A 20,823-nucleotide genomic window follows, 5' to 3' on the forward strand; every position below is an offset into this window, starting at 1 on the left:
TTGGTTTGGCTCGATCACAATTGTGCAGCCCTTATTTTGGAGGAATCAAAAAACATCAACCAAAATATATTTTGGAACTGCTTCTCGGTGATATTGCCTTCCCTCAACTGCCACAGCTTGAGATGAGTCATATAGCAAGTCTCGCGCATACCTAGGGCCTACCCTTGAAGAAACTGGTCCGGCTGTGGAATGCTCAGTTTTTTCTCAAACTTTTTGGTTTGAGTTTTCTCAGTTCTCGAGTCCCTTCACAATCAAGCAGACCCAATGTTCCCCTTAGTCCTTAATTTTGTTATATTATGAAATAATTAAAAAAATTAATAATGAAAATAAAAATACTAATAACTGTTGTGCAAAAAAAAGAGTCTCACATACGTACTTGAGCGCAATGTTGCTTTTCTTTTGTTTGATAACCTAAGGCATTAAAAAAGAAAGCAGTACAATAAAAACGTTGAAAAAAAAACAAAAAAACTTAGATTCGGCGGGACTCAAACCTGCGCCCCTTAGTTGTGCTCGCGAACGTGAACTGCGTGCGTTAACTTGCTAAGCTATTCGCGCTGAGCAGTGGACTTGAGTTTAGGTTATGTATATAAATTTGCTTTTCACTCTCTATGTGTTGGCATACTTATGTACGATATTCGATCGTATCTATTGTTGTGTGCATATGTTTTGTGATTGTATATACGTCACATGCTTTTCGCATGTCTTTCAACTATAGATTGCTGCCCCGCCGCGGATGAAAACAAGTATTTTTACACCCACACACAAGCTTGAGCAGTTGAAGGTTGTTTCCCGGGGCTCTCTTGCGATTGAGTCGGCCACCACAGGGAATTAGAGTGATACGCCATTAATCCCTGCATCTAGCTGTATTCCACTTAGTAGTTCTATCACTTGATGACAAATCAAGCGCGGGGCGCGACGCTAATGCGCACGACCATGCCTCGCGTAGTGGCGACATCAGCTGATTGCGCCGGCCGGCTTGCTTTGATTTGCTTCAGAGCAAAGAAATGTCATACCTTGAAAGATTGCGTACTGCACTATGTCAAAATGTTACTGCTTTGTAGCCATCCTATGATTCATTGAGAATTGATAACTCTGATATCACTACACTCTAAAAAGTTTTGAGGAGTAACTGCGCCGTTCATCCGAAAAGGGCGCTTTACTCCAACAAAGGATGAACTGCAGAAGCATGCGTGCCGTGCGCAAATTTCGGAGAGCAACTGCTTAGTCCTTCGTCAAAACGAGAGAAACGGGAGGACGAATTGCAACACTTACTCCTGTACGCCTAGAGAATGAGAGGGAGGGACGCGGGGGGTGAGCGAGTAGGTTTCCTTTCACTGTTGAGCACTTTTTTACAAAGTGCATTACGAAGTGTCCGTGCCTGGAAAATATATATAAGTGGCCGTAACAATACTCGTTCGTTTCTCGCAAGCAATAAGTGGATAAAATCGCTTAACTAGTCCACAATTACGAAAACACACGCATGCACACATGATCCGCATTCGGCGGAATTCGATGTCCAGCTTGCTTGATCGATCAGATCGTGCACGGTTTGTTTCCTTGCTTTTATTTCCACCTGCGCCGCAGTCGCGTTTATTTATCAGCTGCAACGTTATTTTATTTTAAAAAATCCTCTTAAGTGCCGACATGGTGACTTTACTACTGTGGTTCCCGTACACCTCTGTGGAACACGTTTACCCTTGCTTTAGATATCGCTGTAGCTTCTCGATCGCACTGTGAGCGCCTTCTCGTCTGAGCATGCTTGTAATACGTGCCAAACGAATATGCACACTGTGACGCGTGCGTCGTCAACATTCCTTCCTCCATGGTCATCAAATTGTCGTACCCGCGCTGTTGCAGCGGAACGGCGTGCTGGTAGTGTCGTAGTGTCGGAGCTTTTTTTTAAATCACGGAGACGTTGTGCAGCTCCAAGGCATGCAACGTGGCATATTTTCGCTAAAGGGTCGACGTTGTAACGAGGGCAAGGTTCTGTTTAGCGTTGCTTGAATCAGTTGCCAAATTTTGGACTCAGTGTTGCCAGACTGCCAACAAATTTGGCGAAGAAATTTGCCCCTGTAGTTGTGCCTTCCCCGTGAGGGCTTTGTGTCGTCCGCAGTGCATTTCGCAAGTGCGTGTGCGACGTTGGCCATTTTAATTAATGGAATGTTGCGCTGCGATTGTGCCAGATATTATGAATTTTGGCTATTTGGGCCCTGGGAGTCCAGAGCAATCGAGCGACCTGATGTCTTCAACATCCACTCAATATATTTAAATGAATAACATCAAGAAGAGGATCCTGCAGGTCATATTATATAAGCTGACCCGCCTGTAACGTCACCTATCCAGCCAATAACAAAAATAAACAAACATATAATAGCCCCCCCCCCCAAAAAAAAAACAAGTGCTTCTGAAACACAATTGTTAAAAAAGTTTTGTTTCTCATTATTGTCATTCCAATTTCATCCCCCCTGTACGTGAAGGTAGTCTTCGATGTAGAAATGAGTTGAGCATATATTCAAGATCGCTGCTGAACGCAATCAGCAGAGATGTTCCTTTCGCAAGAGATTGTGCCTGATCACCAGAGATCTCAACTCGAAAAGGATCTTTGAGATACACTTCTGGAAGGTATCTCTGGAGACAGGCCCGTAACGGAAGAGGGAGGGGGGGGGGGGGGACTCGAGTTTTTCTTGAAATTCGAATAAAGAGGTTGTTTTACCAAAAATAAATAATTAAAATAGGCAGTTTTCAAGGTTTGCAAGCCTACTTAAAAAATGTCTGGCTACGGACCTGTCTGGAGGTGTCCAGAGACAATGTCCTGCCACATCCCCTTCTCAGACACAACAAAGTGAGATGGTGCATCCATCTTTTGCATCTGAACTGTGTGCATGTGTATCTCCAAAACACTGAAATTGCCAGTGTCCTTATTGTATTAAATAACTCATTAAGTCCGAGCTTTAGTAACCCATAAGTGCCCTCTCCCTGACAGTGGGGCAGGCACAACCACAATTTATCCCTCCTTGTCAGCCAATGAGAGGGATCAATTCACCCAGCAATGCCTTAATTCTAACATCACCTTAATTTCTAACATCACAAGCTTGGGCTATTTGGATATACAATGACACTATCCACACACTCCACAACACATCTTGAATTATTTGCCTCTAGTAAGCCACAGAAAGAGCCAAAGGCAAGCAAACATAGCACAAATCAGAACTCCATACCTAATCTCCATGTCCTCATTTCTTTCTTGTCAATAGGATTCAAACCCAAGATCATCACTTTAATAAGAAAGGGGGCTGTACATTCTGTTCCATGTGAAGGGGGCTGTACATTCTGTTCCATGTGAACCACAGTGTGCACTTTGATCACAGAAATAATGTCAGGAATGGTAGTGAAAGCAACGTTGTCATTTGGTTTTTAGGCCTCGGTATCTGGCATGGAAGGCTGCACATGTGTCAGACGCATTCACCAAGTTTAGTTAAATCTATCCTTGACTATCTCCCAGAACACTGAATTTATCAATAATGCCATTGCCCCCTCTTTTTTTACTGCTTTCTATAAAAAATGATGTCCAGATTTGATGGACAAGAGCTTCATGAGGCAGTTGGAAATATAAAACAGTTAAGGTATCCTGAACATTGCTTAATTGGCTCTCTTGAGCAAAAGAAATCTAGAGAAAACAAGGAATTAACTGGTGGTAGAAGTAAGAAAGATAAGCATATCATAAATGTTCATGATCTGCACGGTGTCTCACCAAGGTGGAAGAAAGTTGAAACAAGGTGGCCACAATGTTGTCTTTTGGATGTGACAAGTTGGGCAATATTTGTGCTGCTGTTGATAGCGGAAGCTGCGAAAGCAGGACAAACAGCGAGGATGCATAATAAAGCTCGGACCAAATTCATCGAGACTATTTATTGCTATGTGAAAAACTCTTTTCATGTGGAAGGCAACATGCTTGCCAGACAGAAAAAAATCATCACTATACGTGCGTCTCAGGGAGTATAGGAAAACTTGAATGGACGCCTTCATTGAATTTATCGTGCTGTAAGGTTTGCAGCTTGCTTATTTGGTTAACAAACATGGCAATCAATAAAAACAGTGCTGTTACTAGCAAGCTATATCATGTCTGAATATCAATATCCACACCTCCAGGTACAATGGCAATACAAGAGTGCCTGTGGTACCTTCTGAAAGCCAAGGTACTATTGAAGCAAAAGGAGACAGCAGCTTATGAACTAGTAGAGGCTTTTTACATTGTTAGATGGCATGTGTGTTGCATATGGCCTTCATTATTGCTCCATGACGTCTAAAATAATTACCTTCTCATTGGTCTTTAGCTAGTTATGTTGGCACATGTAGTTTGGTCAAAAGTACATCCTTTTGCAGTTGTCCTTTAGTTCTTGTCACATGCAACTTTGTGTGTATGTATATAATATGTACACATTTGTAGTTACAATAAAATTTCTGTTAACAATTGGTAATTGGTAGTCATTAATATGTCGTTTCTGTATAGTTTTGTTTGGCTCTGCAAATTTCTGTGTAAATTACCAAAGTGCCCAACTTGCTGCGTCTTGATTCTTATTAAAATTGTAAGCCTTGCCCTCAACTTCTGAATATCTCAGCAAGCTGAGATCTCAAAACTGTGAGACCCTTTATTTGCCCGGGGCTGCTGAATTCACGTGCTACTTGGAGAACCAGATTTGCCTTTATGCTTTTCTAAGTGCCATATAAGGGCTCTTATCCAATCTATGAAAGCAGAAACATATTGCACGAATGGGACTAGGCATGGGCTCTGTTTATTCATAACCATACCTTTTATAAGTATAGAATGTGTACCTGGAATGTAGCTTTGTGAAATATACTTCCATCACTACAAGTAAGCAGGACACATGTGTGTAGATTCTGCTACCTTTGCTGAATAAACTCACTAGTTTGTGGACACCCTAATGTCACTGAAGAAGCTGAAATAAAAAAGCCCATCTGAAACCACTCCTCCAATCAATTGCCAGTGAAGCTACAAAACTGTGCCCGGAACTTTAGTTATTTCAGCATATCTAACATGACAGTGTAAAATAAATAACACAAACGTATAAGCACAAATATACAATGTACAAGTGAACAAAGGGAATTAAAGACAAGACTGGATTGTACTATATGGAAAAGAGAACATTAACAGGAAATGAGAAAGGCACGTCAAGGGCTGAAGTTACCTGTTCAATTATTTTACCGATTTCATGAAAGTGCTGGGTTTCATCCTTGTTATACAGTTTTTCACTGTCCACTTGATTCAGAGAAGCATAGAAGCTATAAGGCTTATCAATGCTTGCAAAGGGACTTTCAAAAGAGATTGTAGGAATTTTGTGAAAAGTGGACAACTCATACTGGCAAGGAGGCAGGGAACATGCGCATTTTTTCACTGTCGGCTCTTGTGGGGGCAATGGCAGGGCAGGAAAAAATCTTTGGTGAGGCTGCTCTGCCCCCATCTGGAGCACAAACCTTTGCCTGAGCAAAACTTGAATGCCTGTCATTGCCGGTAGCCATGTTGTGCGCATTCACTTGAAAGATAGGCATGATTGCATACATAAAAATGTTTCATCATGTAGTTATGTTTACATAAGAAAAAAAGGTTCTTTCTATCAAGTAAAAAGCAATAAACTGTCGCTGCATTCAACAAGAAAAGGAATAAAAGTAAAATAAAAAAATTGTAAATAAAGAGACTATCTAGATATGCAGCATTAAAAACACCTAATAATCGCATACGAATTTACGAGCGTATTGATTAATATGCTGGCCAAGGCCCGAGAATACATATATTTAACGTTGTAGACACCCAATTATATTTGAAAAATTATTTTTGAAAATAAATGTCAGTTTTTAGTTCTGTTGAGTGGCAAGCCCACATATCAAGTAAGCAACCTGACAGTAATGGCAGTAATGAATTAAAGAAACGAGATAAGAGTGCATTACTTTATATTCTTAGCCACTAACTTAAAACTTCACTCAAAATAAACAGGCACCACATGTCATTGCACTCCACAGAAAGTTTATTAGAGCAGCACAAGGACTTCATATATAGTGTGTGCATGACATAAAATTTTTCATTTTTACCGTAAATACTGGAACAGTCGCATGTGTCTGTCATCCTGCCACCTTCCCCATTAATATAGACATATATTTTGTGTTTATACAAATTTTGTGTTCATACAAATTTGTAACACACACATGCTACACAAACGTAGTGAGCCTCTTTGATTCTCCATCCCTAAAAATCTGAGAAACTGTAAACAAAGTTCTTCTTGGCTGACAGAATTGCCTCAAGTGGTAAGGGACTGTCAGGAACAAATAATTAAAGAGGCCAAGTGAGCTTCGCAAAGTCTCAACTTTGCTGAAAAAGAGCATGGCGTTAGCAAGTGGCAAAATTAAAAGCAATTTTTTGCTAGGCCTTGCATTCATTATGCCAAAATGTGTGCAGCTATGTCCACTATGAACAGTTTGTGCACATATGATGTATGCAGTAGAAAATTTTCTAGCAGTCTGACTGTAAATGCACTTTCATTCAAATAAAGTGCTACTTTAATTGAATTGCCAAGTTATTTCTCAGTGACTAAATGGCATATGACAGTCTTTTATCCTCCATCTCTACCAGTCTTAGACTGCTTGAAATGGCATTTTCAGCCAGTGGGCACTACTAATGCAGTATTTTTGGCAGTCTTGGACAGTCCAGAATGACGTATTTAAGGGCCCAGTGGGTACTTGAGAAAATTATAAATATTTACAAGCGTTATGGGCATCCATCCCATATGGATTCCTAAATTGTATACATAACTAATATTATATACCCACAAATATAAAAATGTTGAGCTTGTAGTATAATTTCATGACAACACATCTAGTTACTACAAATATAACTAAATCACAATGTTTGTTTGCCATTCCTTTCTCTGCCACCATAGGCTTTGTTCACAGCACATTAGGTGAAAGATGTGCTCAATCTAAATTAATTGAAATGTAAGACTAATAACTTAGTCTGCATCTTTTACAGGACATTTTCGTCAATATTCACCTTAATTCATGACATCATGAGGCATACATTTTTGACAGCAGATAAAGTAATAACAAATAAAACGAGGTGGCTACATTTTTAATTTGAACGAATAAACAAGTGCCTGTATAGATGTGTAACTACATGCATGACTTAAAGAAAGTGTAAATTTTAAGGGCTTGTTTTCTTTGTTAAACACATTAATAATGAGATCTAACAGACAATAATGCCAAGGAAAGTATGGGGGATTTTGTTAGAAGTAATTGTAATGTAGACATGAAGAAAGATAAGTGGGTGAAAAGATAACTTGCCACCCGCAAGTCATCTTTTCGCCCACTTTGATTTCTTCATATTTACATTACAATTGCTTCGTATAATAACTGGCTCCCATACTTTCCCTGGCATTATTGTCTATTAGTTATCATGAACACATGCATGACTTGTGATATTACCACATTCATAAGCTTATTATTGTCAACTACTCAAGATCTGTGCATATATTACATTAACCTTGAGTACTTCTTTTATGTAGCAAATGCAAATATTGGTCATTTTCAGGGTCTGTTCTGATGCTTTGTATGCCATTTAATAATTATCCACTTAGCTTTACCAGATTGTGGCCATTCGATGACCCAACCTGCACCATATAAAGCTAGGTGGATGTGTCACTATACTTGGCCTAATGCAGCTGAACTTGCAGTAATTCACCTATGTATAGTGAGCTAGCTGCCTAATCAAATTGATTTACATCTTCCCTGGTCTAACATTTTTAAAATGACCTCCCACAGATATGAGACTAGCTAATTGTAGCAATAAACCACAGAATAAAAACTAACCTTGCTTAACCACAGATAAGCTGCAACTCATGATACTGGGCATCCCTTACACTAAGCTAGCCTAAATTAACTAAAACTAATATACAGTAACTTTAGCTCAAGCTAGTAGTTGTCACATTCACATCCAGCTGACGTTATTGAATTTTACCATATTACCTCATAGTGAGCAGCAGGGTCTAAACACTACAGAGATAATATGTTGTTTAATTTATGCAGGAGAGTAGCATGCTTAAAGCAATGTGGAGAGCTTTTGTTTACCGTAGTAACTATGATGGTGAGCAGCAATGTACATTGTTAATCTTCAGAAAAAGCAAATTTTGTGAGCTCTCTCTTTCGCAGTGTTCTGTGAAGAATATTGCAATGTGCAGCATTAGCTATTTTAATTTCACTAAATTTTATTTTGCTGCCAAAACGAATATATGCTGCAAGAAGATTTTTAGAGGCAGATTATGTGAAAGCAAAAAAAAGTGTGTTCATAGATTCTAAGAACTGTAACTAGCATATCTGCTATGTGTGTGAATGAAACTTCAATATGCTTAATTCATGTGGCATTCATCTCAATTCTGTCTCACTGCCATATATTTTAACTGTTAATTCAAGTGAAATATTACTTGCACGAGCATTAATTAAACAAAGTGTTCAGTTGTATGAAGTTTTTTTTAAACCCAACACCAAAGTGCTATTGAATTTTTTACAATGCTAACCCACTACATATTAACAAAATTTTCTTCAGAGTACACTTCAGTTCTGCAAACACATTTCCTGACATAATCCAATGCCCCTGAAATCATATATTGATTACTCTAAGAAGTAGAACCACACTTTTTGTGGTTCTACTATCTGAAACACAGCACCAGTGTGTCTGTTAGGCACAAATGTCTTTACCCTTTTGTCGACCTCTCACAATTTTTATCTGTACATTTGCTACAGTTCATTATAATTTATTACACCTTTACTTCTTGTGCCTTTGTTTCCATCATTTTTTCTTCGCTTCTTACCTGGAGGTTTCTGCTATTGCTTTAAAGTTTGGTGCATCTAATTACACTTTTTTGCCTTTCACATGAGCACACGAGTTGTGCACATATAGTTTTAAAAAGGTACACGTGACATCTTGACGTGAATATGTGGATTGCTTTCTGATGTGGCATCTGTTTTAACTTCTCTGCCTTTTACATAAGCTTGCAAGCTGTGCATGCATAGTTTTAAAGAAGTACACGTGATGTTTTTCCGTGAAAATGTAGATAGCTTTCTGACATGGCAGGTGTGACTGGAAAGGCATGGTATGATAAGCTATAAAAGAGAATAGTTGGTGCAATAAAGTTCCGCTGTAATTTCACCGCTTGTCTAGTACACTGTGTTCCTTAGTCCTCATCCTTTTGCTGCACTGTGTTTCCTCAGCTAAGTATATACCAACTCACTCAAATCAAAGTATTGGTGGAGGTCAACATCTGATGTATGCTTCTCTTGTGCAACATGAACGAAATAAATGGAAGTAAGCGTCCCATTCGACAGCGCTCAGTAGCAGGAGCTTAGACTTATTTACAGTAAAACATAGCTTTGAACGTTGAAGTATTTCAACAGATGTATGCTGATATGCTGGTCACATATTTCTGGGTTTTGGACTTGCCTTTAGCACACTAATGACCATAGGTCGGTAAAAAAACTGGAGCTCGCTCAACAAATATATGTAATCTGCTCTGAGGGCTCACTTCGACTCAAACCCACTAAAACTTGTGTCAATTGAACTCACTCAGACACACAATTTTTCTCAGCTGAACTCACTCAGACTCACCACTTGACCCGAGTCTGAGTGAGCCTGAGTGAGTAGACTCATGAGTCCACGAGCGTAAAATCAGCTTTTTCAATCATGGTGTCAATACGCTTTAATGCCAACATCTCACAAAATCCGTCCTCTACGAAATGCATTTTGATTTTACATCATCAGATATCAGTTATTAGGGTTACAGGACATTAATACAAAGTATGCGACTCAAGCAAGATATTTTCATCAAGGACCTCCCAAAAAGTTTGTGAGGCAGGTCTCCCTAAGACATGTGTGAATAGACACCACCATAAAATCCCGAACAAGCCCCACGATAAAGTAAAATCTGCTGAGAATTACAGGGGAGGGGGGGCTTGCTCGGTCATGGATCGAAATTTATGATAGCGAAGGAAGAGCCACTAAGAATAAAGAATGCACACCCATGCTTCTAATTAAATGCTTCATTGAATACACATGCATTAATTCTTTTCATTCGTCCTCGTTGGGTGAATAAAAAGAGTGAATGCCACAGTGAAAATGAAAAGGGCAAGAAGGGGGGAGTCATATTTCAGATTTTACGAAAAATAGAGGGGCACTTGTGTTCAGAATTTTACAGTATAAAAGTAAGCCAATATAATATTAACAGCAATGATGGGACAACAGCGGGGCAATAAAAGGTGGAGCTCACTGAAGAAATATATTTTTCCTTTAGGGCTCACTCTGACTCACGAACATTTTCATAAACTGCACTCACTTACCATCAAACTCACCACAATATTACTCACCTGGACCAATATGAGCGAGTCTGCTCAAAATTTTGCTGATCCGTGGTGATGACACCTTATCTTTGTGCAATTCAGAAAAACCAGCATTTGTGAGCGTTTTTTCACACACTTCTAACATAGGATTTTGCAGTCTTATTACATGTACAGTATTCTAGTTGTCTGAATAATTGGTTGACTTAGGTTTGTTTGTACTGCTTCATTACTGTTCGATTCATTTTTTCGACTTCGAATCTTATGGAGGAATACAAGCAATTTCTAGCCTAGACGATATGCACGCTCATAACAGCAAACCATTTTATATACTACTACATGAAGTTGCTTTAACTTAGCATTCTAAAGCGTCACCTGAGGCAAGGTGAAAAAAAATGGGATACGATTGATTGAGAGCAATGAGATAGGGCAGCAGAGTTTCAACTAATTTATTTTCTAAACTACTACTAAATTTATATATTTATAGATATGCCCACAAAAAGAGGGTGCAGTGCAAGTACACTATCACAGAGCACAAATAGCTATCACACAGCACCATATAATTGTAGCCATTCATTTTAAAACAAAGAGATTGGAGGGATACTGATGCATCATCCCCCTTCTTCTGTAAGTGAAACGTCTAGTCCTCCACATGCATGCTAAGGTTTCCCTACTTCTTTCTACCACACAAACTTCTCCGAACAGTGGCATGCAGCCACACAAAGCACAATGGAATGGCAGGTGTGAACCTACGCCATTCTTGGTCTATATAATTATGCTCTTTTAGGTGATCATAAACGCAGGGTCCGGTTCGACTTACGTATGCCTTGCCACAGCTCAACGAAATTTCATGAACAATGCCCACCAAGCAACGCAGCTGGGCATGCTTCATTTCTCATGAAAGCTTGGCTTTTTGCGAAGAAACGTGGGCACGAAGTTTCGAGAGCCTGTTGGGTGCCGAGAAAACGACTGGAACGTCATGCCTTTTTGTAACCTTTTCCAAATTGTGGGCAATCTTGTGTGTGTAAGGCAGAACCAATGGCCTCTTTTTATGTACACTCATACTGCCTCCTGCATCCTTAAAGTTCTTGGAGGAGAAATTGAGACACACTGGTTAAAACCACTGAAGAGAGGCCTGCTGCAACCAGCCTTGTAATCTGTACACGAAAACTGTCGTCTATGATGTGCTCAGACAACTTGAACAATGCAAATCAGAGACATATTGTCGCTATGGGTCTTTTCACGGTTTTTTTTATGCGTAGGTTCATAAGACAGGTGGACAGGCTTAGCTGTTAAAAGAACAGTACATTTTTCAATAGCATTAGAGGTATTGTTCCAGGAAAGGTCATCAGGTATAACAACAAAGCCACCTATTCCCATAATGAAGAAATGTACAAGCACAATAAACACTTTTACATAAACACCATTATGTATTACATTAATTATTAATCACCAAGCAAATGTACAAAATGCACATCAAAGGGCCCTTAACCGCACAGAGGTTGAAATTCAGTTGTGAGGAAGTTGTGCACGAGTGTTCAACAAGCCGTGAGAATTTTCTGAAATGGTGCCATAATAACGGAGTTAGACGTGTTTAATTAATGAAGTATGGCGATCGCTCCTCTCACTTTTCTCTTCACTACCCGAATAGGTATCCTCTCCAAAAGCTGCTTTGCTTTCCCTCTCTTCGAGTGACCCTCCTGATCTCGCATGGCATGCTGGTGCACATGAGGTCTGTGTGTGGCTGGTACAGACGCGGAGAACGGGTACTGCTGGGATGGCTGGGAAGTGGCTTTCACGGGCAACACAACGAACAACAAGCAGCACAGACAGCTGCTTGCAGACTAATCGGAAGTACGCAGTGGGTTTTTGTTTGACTAATCGCTGTATGATTTGTGTTGCAGCAATATATTCAATTTCCTGACATCACATGGGAACCAGAAAGGCCTAAAAAGGAGTGATTGTTTCTTGAAATTTGTGGCACGCCGGCAGCTTGTAGCACTGCCATGTGTGGCATCGTTGAACGTGACGGCATTCTGCAGACGGTGCGCATGTTTACTTGAAAAGTTTGAAAAAATATTGAGGTGGTTTAGGGGCCCTTAAACGCATAATTCACGCCAGAGTAAAGTCATTGTGCCTGACAAGTCTTGGGTGTTTTCTGGATTTCTTTGCTGTTTTCCATTTGAAATTTTTATATTAAAGGGAGCGACAGCCTATTTTCTAGGTGCCTGTTTTCATTAGCGCTACGGAAAGCTTGCCAGCCGGTGAGTCTAATCATGTAATGGTAAAGAAGAAAGCACCGCGAAACATTCATAATTCAGAATTGTTCTATCTGTAATGAATATGAAGTCGTGTACCTATATGCTGCAAACAGTGAGCGCAAGAACAGTTCATGTTAGAGCGCAGTGGTTAAATGAGCATGTGTGCGGTTGACGCACATGCACACGACTCGACTTAGTCCACTGGCAGCCACGATGGCAGTGCCGCTTCTCACTCACCATGCAACTTCTTTCATGTCGCAGCGCAGAATTCATATTGCTTTAGCGCAGCTCAGTTTGAGCGTGAAGATGCTATGCAGTCAAGAAGGGGAAAAAAACAGATACAGACGACAGTGTCAGCGCAATATTAATTTATCATGCATCAACTCGCCCATTCAGCAGTACTAGTCTATTTCAGCGCAGAATTGAGCAGGGCTAGATATTAATACACGTATTTTAATTTTGCTAACTGGCATACATGATGGTGTCAAGACTATGTACAGCAAAATGATTGACTTCGTAGTCCATATTCCAGCTTCAAGGTTATTCTGCTAGGCTGCACAAAAAGATGGTGTTTCTTACATTTAAGCACGATTTAAAATATAAATCCTAGTCACAACATGAAAAGAATGCTGGAATCGGTCAGTATATTTCACGGCCTTTTCATTTTTCCTATGATCTAAACGCACATTCTGGCCTGTTGTCGGTCCCTTTAAGGTGAATTACAGCACAACTTTTATGTCGCAAAGGTGCACTTCACAACATAAACAGGAAAGTTCACTGATTCACTCAGCAACCATGCAGTCTGGCATTAATGCATTGTTCAAGTGGTTATATGTTGCCCATTTCTTGTGACAAGATGTATTTGGGGTGAGGCCCACCACTGGAGGCGCGAGCCCTGCAATCGCGGTAGCATGCAGAGTTGGATCACGTGATCTCGCCTCGCTCTGGCGAAGGAAAGCTGGTGGTTGGATGCGTTGTTTTCACTTTTGAACAGCGTTGTTTTGCTCTCACTTGATGTATGCGAACTTCTACAGACTACACAATCTGGAAAGTTTGAAGCAAAAGTTATCGGCGGTGTGCTGCAGCGTGCTACGTACACGATGACACCGTCGCGGCCGCTGACAATAACACTGTCACCTCTCTCTTTCTATTTGTTGTGGTTGTTAATTCAAGCCTATGGGGTTAAAATAAGCACCGACCACGATTGTTCACATGAAAGCAGAACGTTTCAATTACCACACGGGAGCCTCGTTCAATAAAAAAATGAATGTGCAAACAGACCGATTATGCATATTTTAAAATATGACGTCGTAAAGGCCGCGTCGCGATGAAAGCTCGTCCTCCCTGTGTGGAGGGAGCCTAGGCGTTTTAAATAAGGTTGTTCTCTTTCTCACGACGCACGTACGTAGATGTGGCAGAAGTCTTTGTCATTACATTTAAGAATGTGCGCCGTCGTCTGAATTGTCAGAGAGTGAAGATAAAGCCCGGAAGTTCAGTTCTTTCCCTTAATTTTTGCTAATTTAACCTATTCCGGTCTATTTCGTGGCCAGTTGCTTCTGCGTGTTCGGCCAGCACGTTCGACGAAACCTTCGTTCTTGCATCATACATGTGCCGCTCCAGTCTGCTAAAGCTGCTTTTCTCGCCAAGGTAACTTCTACCACAGTCTGCGCCACCCCCACTCCCCTCTCCTCCCCGGGTGTCTGCCCCATGTGTGTACTCAAGCACACAGGTTTCTGTCTGCCAGTGGTGTAGCCATGGAGTGGCACACCAAGTCTGTGCCCCCCCCCCCCCCACCTCTTCCCCTGAAATTTTTCCATGGCAAAAAGCGCACGAAATAACAGACAACCACATCTGCCTCCCCCCCCCCACCTCCCAACTCTATCAAGGTGGTGCCCCCTCCAGAAAAAGTTTCTGTCTATGCCCCTGCCGTCCGCGACTTCAGCTCACATGGTTCTTTGAGTCTGCAAAATGGGCTCACGGCCACTTCTCAATGTTGTTTTGATCTACAGGCGGAAACGTGGCCAGCTTCGAAAACTGATTCATCTTCTAATAGCTACCGTGAAATGTCACACAGCTTATGAATGAAGTTGGAAAGAAACTGGACACTGGCATTTTTACCGAAACATGAAATTGCCATTTAGATCACGGTACAAAAGATGTACCTCGCAGAATGTCCTTTCAAGGGCACAAAATAATACAACTGGCGCGCAGTCTGTTCGCTGCGCTTATCAAACCCGGTCGGGATTGCTTTTTCTTTTTTTATCACGATTTACCTCTTCGTAGAAGCTGTGGAACTGGCAATCATTCATTGTTTTCACTCATGTGTGGCTCAATGGGGATCAAATGCGCACCGTCTAACAACCGTACAAAATTTTCACAATAAATATTAGGATCGTGCCGCAGAGAAACTTCTCCTCGTGTGAAATTTTACCTGCATATTTACAACTCTGAATGAGGCATGCATGTGCATGTGACTCGCACGTTTGCCCGATATCATAACAGAAAGGTTGCGGCTGTAATAATCCTGTGCTGCTTCCCACAAAGCGGGGAATCCATTTGCGCTGAGCTTCGTAAGGATATGTGTGCTAAGCAAAAATGAAAATTTGCGCATGCTTGTCGTGTCAACCGCGGTACGTCTTTAGATGCAAACCTACAACGAATGAAAAAGTGTAATTGCGCACACTTCTTTCAGCAAAAATAACTCTTTGTCACAAGCACGCGTGAATACCCATTTGATGCTTCAATTCGACATGGAATGAGTCTCTACCTTTTACAAAAACAGAGAGCTCGGCCAGACGACGCCGGCAGTGAGGCATTATGAGAAGTGTAAAACTTTTCCAGAGCAGTTATTTAGCACTTTGCACAGTCAGTAAAGAAGCTACGGCAGCATTTCTATGATTTCGTTGAGTGAAGTACGACAAGAATAACAAAAAAAAAGAGACGCAAAAGGGGCTACGGGCTGCGCGCGAGAAGGCTGGCGGAGCAATCCAACCACGTACATCATAGGAATGCATCTGCATGGTGGCGCCATGGTATATCCTTGCTCCCAATACTGTACAACAAAAATGATTTCTTCCCGATATTCGTCTTTAAACATAGGACTCTATTTTCATACATTCCCTTATGAGTTTAAGAAAAAAAATCTAGAAATGAATCACTCCACTGAATAGTTCATACAATACTGTCAAACAATGCACAAGTTGTCTACCAAGTTTCCCACTTGGGGACCAGTTCACCTGTCCCATAGAGGTCCAGCAGGTATGGCTCATATCTCTCACTAGCTTCTTGAAGTTCCTGCTCATCTGCTCTTCGAACGCAATAGCAAAACCTGTGCCTGTCGAAGCACTCAACCACCAGTGTTCTCGTGAGTGTGTAGAGCACTCCTCTCGCCACAAGTAGTCGCTCAATCTCATAGAACTGTGGTCCCTCCTCTGTTCTCCGAACTAAAACACTCCCAGCATGGTACGTGCGTCGGTCGACCATTGCATTTTGTACTTCATGCACTGTCTTCGACAAAACTTCTTTGGCACATGTTGGCAGTGTGCTCCATTTAGCTCAAAGTTTTTCAGATGACAGCTCTGTTTCATCTGGTGCCTTTCGGCCAGAGTATGTGTCAAGTTTCTGTAGTTCTTGATAGTTGCAGCCATTTTTTTGAAGCTTTGGTGTTTAGCCTCAAATCTCATCGACCAAAAGTTCTTGAGTGGGCCAAGCTCACGCACAAATCGAGCATAGTGAACCATATAATGCAGCTTGGGGATGAGTGCTCCAGGGCCATACCTGGCTGAAAAATCAACCAAGAAGCTTTGCACAAGCACGTCCAAGTATGCAAGGCGGGCCGATGAGATTTCAGCTGCAAAAATTATATCAATGATCTCGCGAAACTTCAACAGGAGCTCCCAATCTTCATTGCCTTCTGGGATCCTCGTTCCAAGGATGAGTGGTAAAAATCTCATCAAACACCATTTGCTGGATGCCGTTCCTGCCAATACAGCATTACTGTTCAGAAACGACATATTGATTGCAGGAGGCTTGTTTTTTGTGTCGTTCTTCCCGTACTTGAATGCCCACACCAAATCCAGATCCTGCTTGGATAGCAACCTACTAGATAAGAGCGATCTTAAAACTTGCCGAAGCACGGATTCTGCACCACCTTCCAATATGTCATGCATTAGGTCTGGAGGCAACTGCCGAGTCACATCAAAATAGGGAAGCTGGAGCAGGGGAGAGGCCTCATTGACACCATACAGACGTCTGTTGGCTGTGTTCACAGCTACAGCTGCAAGGTGCAATTCATGCCTACCTAATGTGCGTGCTTGACACATGTCTTCATGCGTTTTTTGTGCTAGCTGCTTTGAGGATATCATGCAGAATCGACAAACTCGCCCATTGCTGAAACAGCAGGAAAACCCGCCAAGGCGGTTCAGGGACAGATTGTCACCACAAAATGCAAGCACAATAACTCTGGCATTAACTTCACGCCCTTGCACACTTAATACGAGGCCCTCCTTGTGCATTGCCTTCAGGTCATCCAGCAGTGGCTGTAGTATAGGGCCTAGACCATGAGTCTTCACATATGCGTAGCGCACAAGCATGACCAGATAAATATTGTCAATCTGTGACCTATACCTGGCATGAATGTTCACCAAACTACAGTACACTGCCAGGATCTTGTGCTTTCCTCGTTTAGCTCCGAGGGGATTTACAACTTCTATTTCATCTGTGTAAAATAGAAGAATAATTGTGTGTGTGCTGCCCTCGGGAATGATAGATTGCATGTGTTCCTTGAACACCAGGCCATCTGTGTGATCTCTGTACACAGAGGTTTCATGCCTCTCAATATTTACAGGTGATTTTAAATGGGCTGCAATGTCCGGGAGCTGGCAAAGTACAGTGAGAAGCTTTGGCAATGGGACGTAATGATAGTTTGCATCCTCACCGACATAATGCTCTTCAGCTGGTACAAAAGGGAAATTTTCCTTCACATAATTGTCTCGTTTCCATTTACTCTCAATCCCATTGAACAGGTCAGGCAGAAATGAACAGCCAAGAAGATTTTGCAATTCAGGACCCATCACTGATGTCTCCATTGCATTCATAAATTCATTACCATAAGCCTTAAGCACAAGCTCGAACACCTCCTTCAGTTGGGCAAATATCTTCACAGCTGCAGCATGTGGCAAGCTGTGTTTTGTAGTGATGGAAAAAAAGAAATCCCATATGGTGGATTTAACTTTTTCCAGAAAGCGCTGAAAGTGGTCACGTGGAGCTGCAGTCTGCTGTGATTGCAAATTCCTCACAGGAGTTTTCCTATGCGAATAACCGCCGCGAAAGATTGGCAGTTCGGCGCCGTTCATTTCAGCACTGTGCATATCCGCACTGTCCATTTCGTGCCGAAGCTGTTCGCTTGACGGCAGTTCAGTGCTCCGTCGATCCCTTGGGCGCTCGAGCGACCGCTGATGGCAATTGCTGCCATTTTCTTCAAGCACGGCTGAGTGGTGACGATACAGGTGTGATCTGTAGGAGGAGAAGTTCGTGTACGTGTTGGCGCAGCCTTCGATGCCGCATATCACGCTGAAGTTCGGCTCTCCGCTGTGCTCTAACCCTATGTGCGTTATCACTCTTACCAGCTGGTAAGAGAAAAACGGGCATCTCGGACAGTACTTTGCATTCATAGTTCTAACCACAAATCACCAGAACATTGCTCGCTGGAAAGCCACACGTCCTAGGTGTTCGTAAGATTAGCAGGCGAGAACGTGAATAAGTTCATCATAGTAGACATCCGGCACATGGAAAATACGAGTCAGGAGAAACACGCCACTGAAAGCAGAATAAAGAAGCTGTCTTTTTGCTGCAGCACGGATGAAGGAACCAAACGAACGCTGTAGTCGTCGTGAACAACGCCTGGACACACGCGGGCAGTGAACACGGGTAAGGATGGGTAAGGTGGCTCAGTGTTGCCACGACACATTTAAAAAAAAAAAAAAAGTGGCTAGAACACAGAACACCTATACACTGCTAGAATATGTCTTCGAAAAATGAGTAGATCTCTTTATTCCGCTATTTGCTCTCGCTTTAGGAATGCCAAATTCAGCGCCTATAAAGGTCATTTTTATAAAACTGCACTTTTTAACAAATAGTAAAGGAAATGTCCCCGACATGAGCCGTACGTGAGCAGGATATATAAACAAGGGATACCTACAGCCTTGTACTCGCATGCAGCCGGCCAGCAACTGTTTTGGGGTTGGGAGGGGGGTGAGGCAAGCGTTACGAGTAGCTGTGGACACATATCGTAGGCAGACCAGGAATGTCCATTACACTGGCGTCTACTTCTCATTACACTGAGTAATTTATGTTATTACATTCCGAGAGTACGTCAGCACTTATAGATCGCAGACGTCAGCATTATTGAAACGAAGTGCACCTCACGGTGCGATGATGCGGATATCATACGTACGTAACGCTAATGTAATGTTTCTTGCATTGCTATAAAAACAGAGTGAACACTGGAACCACAATTGACGTTAACGCGACATGGCGCCTGTAACATAGACGTACCCTAGGAGTACACAAATAATGTTTATTGAATTTTTATGAAATTAGATAACTAGCACTACAACCACACAGAACTGATGTTGCCCCAGCACTACACCTGCATCGTGTCTTTTTCCAGAGCATTTTCAAGACATGGCGTACGTGGCTCTGTGACAGGGTGCAATTCCTGCTGGGACCCTGACATTTACTTTTTATATTCATCGGGTAAACGCTGTCGATGTCAGTTTACGATGTCTGTCCTTGCCGTATCCGGGGTAGATATAAACTATCACCTGTGGCGCGCACAAGTTTGACCACGTACGTACGGGACAGCATTTTCACGCTCTCATGTTCTCTCTTATCCTTTCATACCAATTTTGCTCCATACCAAGTTAAACAGGCGTTACTACGTTATTGTGCACCGCGTAAAATACCGTGTTATTGCGCTTGTGTCCGTCTAGTCATTGACTCCAAGTGTTCGTCATAAGCGGTGCGCAATAACGTAACAACTAGTAAATAGCTACCAACTCGCCCAAGCAAGTACATCCTTAAACAGCTTGGGGCCGCGAGAACATTCAGACGTACGATCGATCGATAGATAGAAACGTTTTGAAGTGCCTGCAGTTGGCAAAGAAATGTTTCGCATTTAGGAAGATGAGCTCCATTAAGCTTTCGTGAACGAAATTGGAAGACAGGTGTCGTGAAGAAGAATAGTGTGCCGAATAATGTGAAGAAGAATAATGCACCACATGCGCAGTTCAGTTTCAGATGCGGCTACACCAAACAACACACTAAAAGCACTTGTGTTGATCCTCGTGTTATGTTTATTCGGCTTAGCACTGACTGCTGCATGTTAAATCTGTGATGTGGTGGAAGTCATATATGTGTCATGTGCGCAAGGTCAAAATCACAGGCCATAGCAAATAGCGTCCATTGGATAATGTCGTCCTGTATCTTTGCAAATAACAGCTTTAATAACCAGTTAGAAAGCATATAGGTCTTCCTAGCTGAAGTTCCTGATCTCTCTGTGGACTCAGGTGCAATATTTTAGGCTTCAGAGCCAGCGGCTAGCTGAAGCTTTCAGAGAGGACAAGGAGCTAGGCAGCGATAAGATAAATATCTCGATCAGCAAGACCAGACTGCTCAAATCACTACAGTGATAGAGCGTGCCTTGCTTTGTCGCCGAGGAGAAATTGGCTCATACAACATGCTACTCGATGGGGTTAGTGGCACGCATTTCTTTTATTCCAGAGACGATACTTGCCCGAGAGCCAGATTTGTTGTTTGTGGTTCCGTGGATTTTGGGTGTGGTGTGCGTTCATATCGCTGTCTCATTACTTCCCGATATTTGCTCATAACATAGAGCAGCTTCCTGTAATAATTACTGTATGAAGGTGTATGACTCGTCAATCAAAAGTAGCGCTTAGCTTGAGAATTTTACCATGAAAGAAATTTCTTGTTTGACTGGTAGTAACACATTAATGTCTTAATTAATACTTAGTAAAAAAAGTGGAAGTTCCTTTCATTTTTGTAAAAAAAAAAGACCGAACAGCAGTACACTGAATCGGCGGAAATTTCAAAAAATCAGTAGATCTATTAGTGAATTGTGGCCCCTAGAATATACTGCCAGGGACCATAA

The 20,823-nt window shown here is 41.8% G+C and overlaps 1 protein-coding gene across 3 annotated transcripts in view; it reads left to right on the top strand.

The window, feature by feature from the left end:
- Positions 1 to 20,823, top strand: part of LOC119182883 (pleckstrin homology domain-containing family G member 5) — a 759,199-nt gene that overhangs the window by 355,768 nt on the left and 382,608 nt on the right. The window lies entirely within an intron of this gene.

Source organism: Rhipicephalus microplus, chromosome 3, assembly GCF_043290135.1.
Source record: "Rhipicephalus microplus isolate Deutch F79 chromosome 3, USDA_Rmic, whole genome shotgun sequence".
NCBI classification, from domain to species: domain Eukaryota; kingdom Metazoa; phylum Arthropoda; class Arachnida; order Ixodida; family Ixodidae; genus Rhipicephalus; species Rhipicephalus microplus.